At 34.2% G+C, this 8,613-nt stretch overlaps 1 pseudogene; it reads left to right on the top strand.

The window, feature by feature from the left end:
* The first annotated feature begins 4,226 nt into the window (after nucleotides 1–4,226).
* On the top strand, nucleotides 4,227–5,146 carry LOC146886820 (uncharacterized; annotated as a pseudogene).
* Nucleotides 5,147–8,613: the final 3,467 nt, after the last annotated feature.

Genomic DNA, 8,613 nt, shown 5'->3' with positions numbered 1-8,613 from the left:
CATACCCCAAAATGCTGCATCAGAAGCACCAATGATTTCTAAAAATCTTGTTATTGTCAACTAGATAAGTATTAAAGTCATCTTTGAAAGAAGTTTTCTTCCTTTGTCTTTTACTTCTTCTCAAATCCTCACACATGACATCATTATTAGTATATATAGGTTGTTCAAATGTCTCACTGACCTTTAAAGCAAATATATGTTCAAAGAACTCAACGTTTTTTGTCTCCACTATAGTATTATGTTCAATTACACTAGTTTTAAGAACAAGAAACCCAACACTATATTTTGCATAGCTTAAGAACATACAATTAGAGGTTTTAGAGTCAATTTTTCTTTTCTTAGGATCGAGTAACATTGCCTTAGCTAGCCACCCCTCACACTCTTAGGTATTTAAGATTAGGTTGATAACATCTCCATAACTTATAGGGAGTTTTTCTTTACTAGTTTTCTTATGAGGTATCCTATTTTGTAAAAAACAAGTAGTAAGAAGAGTTTTTCCTCGAAGGTTATCAAATGCACTAGAAATAATTAGCATGTCGTTTATCATTTATTTAAGAGTTTTATTTTTTCTCTCAGCTACTCCATTAGACTCAAGTGAGTATGATGAGATTACTTCATGGATAATACCTTTTTTAACATAATAGTCATTAATAATGCATTTTCACCATCCCTATCTGATATAATCCTCTTAATATTTTATTCAATTGATTTTCTATTTTTGTCTTATAAGTTGAAACACATGAAAGGCTTCATTCTTATGTTTGATTAAGTACACTTTAGTGTATCTAGAATAATCATATATAAATGTTACAAAATAATTTTTACCACTTCTAGACATGATTTGTTTTAAATAAGCTAGATTAGTATGAATTATCCTTAACAATTCGATTTGACGTTCTACAAAATGAAATGTTTTCTTTGTTAATTTATATTCTACACATATATCACACTTCTTACTTTGTTTATCATGAATATTAATTAATCCTAGTTATTGTAGTTTCATAACATACAAGGAATTCCCATGTTTTAATCTAGCATGTCACACATCATACGAATCAAACATACATGCAGAAGAACTAGATTCATTAATAACTTCATAAATATTAAGTACAAAAAGGCATTGATCACAATATCCCTTCCCCACAAAAACATTATTTTTTTTGTCATAACAATCTTATCATATTCAAATGACAATTTAACTGCAACTTTTTCCAATAGTTCTACAGAAATTAGATTAACTCTGATTGATGGCACATGTAGCACAATACTCGAGGTCAAAGTCTTCCCAAATGTGAGCTTTAGAAGAACTTTCCCTTTTCCTAGAACATGAGTTGTCTTGGAATCATTGAGATACACATATTCTTTTTCATCCCACACACTAGTATAGGAGGTAAAAAAACTTATATTTGCATAGATGTGCTTGGTAGCACTAGAGTCTATCACACATTTGCTCACATTGGTCACAAGATTTATTTTGGAAACTACCGTAGTAATTATATCTTCTCTTTTAGCTATGTTTTTCCCAAGAAGATTTTCGTTCATAACTCTATTTCCTTTAAAAGTGGGGCTAGATGCAATGGGATGAGAATTTTTAAAATTAACTTTACACATGTGATAAGTTTTTTTCTCGTACCTTTTTTTAGCTAAGTTTTATTCTTCCACACATGCTTTAGCATATAATGACCTAGGCGTTGTAGCAACACACTCGTTACTAGTATCTTTAACTTTCAAAATGTCTAGGAAAGGTACCACAAAAATTGTTTGTGTTCTGGAAACATTATTTGACTTCTCCGATGTAGAGTTGTTGTTGTTGTACATTCAGTAAGCCATTAAGCCTTCAAGATTGTTGTAAAGCTGACAAAAAGACCAATAAATTTGACTTCCTAAGGCATGTATATTTAATAACCTTAAGGACTTATTTGCGGTGTGTGACAGCCTAGAAAATAATATTTTAGAATTGGTATCGTGTTTAAAATAATGGAACTCAAATATTTAATAATAAAATACCCAAAGTATAAATAGAAATTTCATAAATGAGTTTCATTAATTTAAACCTTTTATCTATCTAAAAACTTGTTCTCTAGAGCTCTCTTCCTTCTCTTTACAAATTTTGGTCGTACGATCATCTTTGTGAAGATCAAAGACCGCCCTTGTGATCCTAGCACAAGATCTTCAAGTGCAACTGATCAATTTCTCAAATTGAGTAAGTTGGTTTTCAACTTTTCCTCTGAGTAATGTTGTTAATCTTTGCATGCGTCTTTCCTAAGGTTGCATGTACTCTTTTGGTCCTTTGTTTGGTTCTCTATTGATCAGTGATCATAAGGATGTGATCAGATCATTTTTTGGTATTTCTATGTGTAGATTGAGTTCCATGCAGCTTAGGGAAGGTTTTGGCATTTTAAAGTTGGTTGAGCATATTTCATCAAATAAGGGAAGCTAACCTTAAACTTGTATTGAACTAAGAAACTTGTGGTTTGTGAAATTTACTTGGATTGTTGGTGTTCTAAAATGATATGATTTTGATTGGGTTAATCTTTTGCGATTTTCTATTTTCTAACATTAATAAGTTGTTGATCTTAATAATACTTAGTTTGATTGAGATACCTGATATTAAGCAAGTTTTTAAATTTCAATATTGCTTGCACCTTTTTTTTTTTACGTGACCTTCACACTTCAAGCAAAACTAGGTTCTCCATTGGCATTAGTTGAACGATCAGCTCCAGATTTAGTGTTATTTGGTTATTACTAGACCTTTTAAATTGTAAAGTTTAGTATTTTTTAAAAATTATAAATTTACAACTACTTTTATGTGTTAAATGTTAAATAAAATGGGAATAAAATGTTGAAATTACGTTTATTGTAATTGGAGAAATAGGTGTGAATAAATAAGAATTAAAGTACAACTTATATTATGTTAAGATTACCTTAGAATCATGTTAAAAAAAGGCGTTACGGATTCATTAAATAAGATCATGTTATTTTATAAAATATTTGTGTTTATAATTATGTGGAATGTTATAATTAATAGTGGTATAAGTATCACAATATATGATTTGATCCATTTTTTTATTATAGGATCATTAATGTAACTTATCCAATTTCATAATTATCATTGAGAATATCAATGAATTGTTACAAACATCTCATTTAATTATAACTTGACTCACCTAAACTAACATGGATCACATAGCAATTTCATACAACTTGTAACATCAAATGTCTTTTATCTTTTAAGGACTCATTCAAACATTTTGTTTTTATAATGTAAATGTCTAATTAACTTTTTTTTTATGAGAAATTAGTGATAAAATTTCAATTTCTAGTTATTAATTGCAAAACCAAAGTATTGTTCTTTTTTAAATCACATCAATTAAGTTTGTATTTTTCACTACAAGAAAATTCTTCATTAACAATTAATTTTAGTTACAAAAATTTGTTAATCTCTATAGTGACCTATTTAGATACCAATATACAAAATAAAAAATTAGTGATTACTAAAATAATCACTATTACGAATAAAAAATTATAATTGCTCTCTAAAATTGAACTTGTTAGCGTAATATTATGATAGCATAATAGATGAAATATTATGAGATTTTCTTAGCTTAATTATAGGAGATATTGTTGTATTTTCTCCAGAATTAAGTAATCGACTACTGTATATAAGTGATTCATATATCAATGAATAATACACAATAATAAACATAATATTTCTTTCTATAAGTTTCGTATATTCTTTCACATGGTATACAGAGCCTAGTTATAGGTTTTTTTCCAGAGTCCGCGGTGACTCTTCTCTGTTCCCTTTCCTTGCTTCTCCGTAAGGTGCCCACTGCCCACCTTTCTTCTTCCAGTCTTCCAAGACGTTAACAAACTTCTTGAGAGTGTTGTTCTCTCCATTTTTTTTTCGAATCTAGGGTATTCTGCATAACCTGCCTTGCTGGTATTGTTCCATGGTCGTTCAGTCTTACAATTGTTGTGTGATTGTCCATCGATCGTAAAGGGTTTTCACACCAAAATTGTCACCATCCATCCACGGGTCACCAGACGCAAAGTCGGTCGCAATCAAAAACCCTTGTAGTTGTCGGCTACTCTGTTGTAGCCGCATTTTCCATTGTGTGTCTTCACCAATTCTCTTGTCGATTTTTGTCATGAAGAAATCTGATGTTTTGAAGCCCACTACAACTGTCTTGAATGGATCCAACTACAACCTTTAGGTTCAAGGAATGAAAAACTTCCTTATAGGATGCAAACTATGGCGTATTGTCATTGGAGATATCACTCAGCCAATCATAACTCAAGATTAAATTGAAGCCAAATTTTACAGACCGTCTTGAGGATTGGGATAGTAAAAACCATTAAATCATCACTTGGTTCCGCAATACTTATGTCCCAGAAATCCATGTTCAATTTGCTGATCACGATTCTGCAAAAGAAATTTGGGATTTCTTGGCTAATAGCTATCGGACCATTGGACTTGCTCACTATTATTAGTTATGGACTATGCTTCTTAGTCTGAAGCAAGAATCTGGTCAATCTATCAATGATTTTCTTGCTCAAGTCCAACCACTTTGGAACCAAATATCTCAACCCAAAATTAGTGAAGATCATCTTCATATCATTCAAGTCCTTATGGCTCTTCGCCTAAAATATGAAGTTGTTTGTTCCTCTCTACTGCATTGACACCCACTACCATCATTGGATGTTTCCATTCAGGAGATTATTTTTGAAGAAACTTGCCTCAATCTGGATAAAAGACCCCAATTTGATATAGCTCTTGCAACTACTCAATCCTCACAACAAAAATTTGGCACCCAAGTATGTAAGAATTGTAATCAAAGTGGTCACGCCTTTTCTAATTATCCTACCTTAAAATGTAAATATTGCTATAACCTTGGCCATATTCTTAAGTAGTGTCCAACATGACCTCCAAGACTAAAGGCTGGATTCTCCAAATCTAAATCTGCCTCGAGGACTAAATCCTCCTCCATCACTGTTGCAGTCACTGAGGGTTCTAATGCCATCACTATGGTTGATCTTGAGGCCCTATTCAAATAGGTTATTGCTTCCAATACCTCTACTGCGATGTTTGCTACCTCAGGTACTTCTTCTTGGTTTTTTGACTCTACTTGTTGTAATAATATGACCACTATTATTAAATCTCTGTCTTTTGATACACCTATTTCTTCTCTACCATCAATTCACACGACAAATGGCACTCAAATACATATAACTCACACTGGTCATGTGTCAACCTTCAACCTAAGTCTTCTTGATACTTACTATATTCCACACTTAACCCGCAATCTTATCTTTGTTGGTCAGGTGTGCGAGCAAGGGCTAAATGTTATTTTCTCTTCCTTTGGTGTTCAGGTACAAGATCCACAAACAAGACAAATCCTTGGAACATGTCGTAAGGTGGGGTGATTATTTGAGCTACAATCTCTTTATCTTCCTTCCAAATATGTGTATCCTGCTACCATCCCCTTTTCCACTCACCAATGGCATCTTCGGCTTGGTCATGCCTCAACTAGCCAAATTCAACCTTTAATTTCTCGTGGATTGTTAGGAACTACCAAATTTGAGTAATTTGATTGTTTGCATTGTAAACTTGCAAAACAACCAGCTCTTTCTTTTACAAATAATGATCCTATTTTCAAAATCCTTTTAGTTTAATTCATTATGACATTTAGGGTCATTCCCTTATTCCTTCAATAAATGGTTTTCATTATTTGTCTTATTTATTGATGATTACTCTCAATTTACATGGATCTATTTTCTGAAGTGTCGATCTGAGTTATCTCAAATTTATATTACATTTGAAAATATGATAAAAACTCAATTTTCTTGTCATATTAAAACTCAATTCTGGGGGAAGTTGCTCTTAATGTTGTTTATAATATTAATAGACTTCCCACCTTGATTCTTCAAAATCTCTCTCCTTTTGAAAGACCATTTGGTAAGTCTCCTAATTATTCATTTATTCAGCCTTTTGCTTGTGCTTGTTTTGTTCTTTTAAATCCTTCTACGAATACAAAATTAGAACCTCATGCTTGTCTATGTTGTTATCTTGGTTATGGCATTGAACATAAAGTCTATCAGTGTTGGGATCCCGTTTCCAACAAATTGTGCATCTCTCGTTATGTCACTTTTTAGGAAAATACCACGTTCTCTTCTCTTTCTAAGTTTCACAACTCTGTCACCTCCGAGTCGTTATTTTTCACTGATTCTTCCATTGAGTTGTTTCTAAGTTCTGCTATAGGTACGTCTGATGTACTCAATACTGATCCCCCCACACTCGCTCTTGTTGAACCTATCTCACCTGTTGATTATGCACCAGCACCTGTTGCTACACCTCGTCATTCCACCTAGGTAAGAGAACTTCCTCATTATCTTACTGGCGTCATTAACACCAACACTTGTTACTATCATTGTTATTCTACTATTGCAACAATCCATGAGCATTCCTCTTATCGTGAGACAAGTACTGACCCCCTTTTGGCAACAAGCTATGAATGAAGAAATTCATGCTTTAGAGAAAACACATACTTGGAATTAGTCTCCTAACAGGACTCATGTTGGTTGCAAGTGGGTTTATAAGATCAAAACCCGTTCTAATGGAATTATTGAGTGTTATAAAGCTCACTTAGTAGCAAAGGGGTATACTCAAGAATATGGAATAGACTATGAAGAGACGTTTGCCCCAGTAGCCTGTGTGACCTCTGTTCATAGTCTCTTAGCTATTACTGTTGTTTGAAAATGGAAACTTTATCAAATGGATGACAAAAAATCCTTCCTTCATGGAGATTTAATGGAAGAAATCTATATGCATCCTCCTCTTGTTTTTCATTCACCTCACAAGGTTTGTAAGCTTCGACGAGCCTTATATGGTTTAAAACAGGCCCCACGGGCTTGGTATGCCAAATTTAGTTCCACTCTTATACAATTTGGCTTTCTTTCTAGTCCACATGACTCTGCATCTTTTATTCGAAGAACTAACAAAGGTGTTGTAATTCTTTTGCTTTATGTTGATGATATGATAATAACTGGAGACAATGAATCTAGCATTTCCGCATTACAAAGTTATCTCCGTCAACATTTTGAAATGAAATATCTTGGTCTTCTTAGCTATTTTTTGGGTCTTGAAGTGTCTCACAATTCTAAAGGCTATTATCTCTCCCAAGCCAAGTATGCTTCTGACTTACTTTCTCGAGCTGGTATCACTGATAGCAAAATTGAATCTACCGCTTTGAAAGTCAAATGTAAGCTTACTCCACTTGATGGCTATAACGTCCTAGCCAGAAATTACTTATTTAAAATTAAAATGAGACAAATATTAATAAACATCATTTATTAATAAAATACTTCTCCAAAATACAGGAAAATTTAAGTCTTTATTTCAAAGCGCCAAATGCAAAATCCATAAAGGTGTTCATCAATTACAGAAATAAACTGTTAATAAAACAAATTACAAAAACTTATTTTAAAAACTCATAAAACATCTTTTTGTGAAACTCCCATGTTGGCCCCACTCCGGCTCTAAGTATCTTTATGCTCACCTGTATCAACATCTGGTCCCATGTAACGACTTACATGATCATCACCAAACACATACAAATAGGGTGAGGTCAAAATTAAAATAGAATACAACATGAATAGATAATACAATATTCAAACTCATGATCCGTGTTAGACACCGGATCCTTAATCCTCGACTTTCAAAACTTTCGTTGGATGCCTCTTGATTTTACACCCTTTGGTGAGTGCGTTGATCGATCTTTATTGCCACGAGTTTCTACTCGCCCCTCTGACTATAGGCCACTACCTAATAGTCCACACGCGGGAATAAGTTTGTCACGACCACAATCCGTGACACCAAGTGGAGTTCTTTAATACGAACCACAATCCGTATTTGTCCCAAGACTACCAAAGTCGTCAGCTAACACTGAGGAGGGCAATCTTCCAGAACCCATTCGTATGAGCCTCGATCTTGCACACTCCACTGGACTTCCAAAATCACCAGGCTACAACCTCGAGTGGCCACGTGTTACCCCAATACAAGTTGCACTCGAAATTGGGCCCCTAGCAAAGCATCGTATCAAAGACCTCCATCCAAAGCTATGTAGAATCCTCCTCATGATCCAACTCTGCACCCAAAACCGCATGGTGCATCACTCGCGTCGCTAGGCGAAAATTGGTTCCAGACTGCCTAGCGGTCTCCTCACGCCGCTAGGCGACAACACCTCCCAATGCCTCTATCTAACAACCTCCGCTTGGCGGAGCCTCCCTTGCCGCCAAGCGCCTCGCAGGTCTAATGATCACTGCCACTGTTTGGAGTCTCTATCGCTTGGCGGCTCGTCCCACATTGTTAGGCGCCATACCAGTAGCGCAATGCTACTGGTTTTTTGCACTTTGGAATAGGTTCTAATGAACCTTAAACATGCAACGCACTATTCCTATTATCATCAAATTCATCCAGTCATACTCATATGACTGAATAACAATTCACACATTAATTACCAACATTTCACAATTTAAAATCACGCCTTACCTCCATTACTTATGGATTCACCCTAAGCTTATTCTCTTACCAATAGGAGCATACCACACAAA

The sequence above is a fragment of the Vigna unguiculata genome, chromosome 4 (genome assembly GCF_037176805.1).
Source record: "Vigna unguiculata cultivar grain cowpea cultivar isolate G323 ecotype 2 chromosome 4, ASM3717680v1, whole genome shotgun sequence".
NCBI classification, from domain to species: domain Eukaryota; kingdom Viridiplantae; phylum Streptophyta; class Magnoliopsida; order Fabales; family Fabaceae; genus Vigna; species Vigna unguiculata.
The sequence above is the reverse complement of the archived record's forward strand: the minus strand, read 5'-3'. Positions and strand labels throughout refer to the sequence as shown.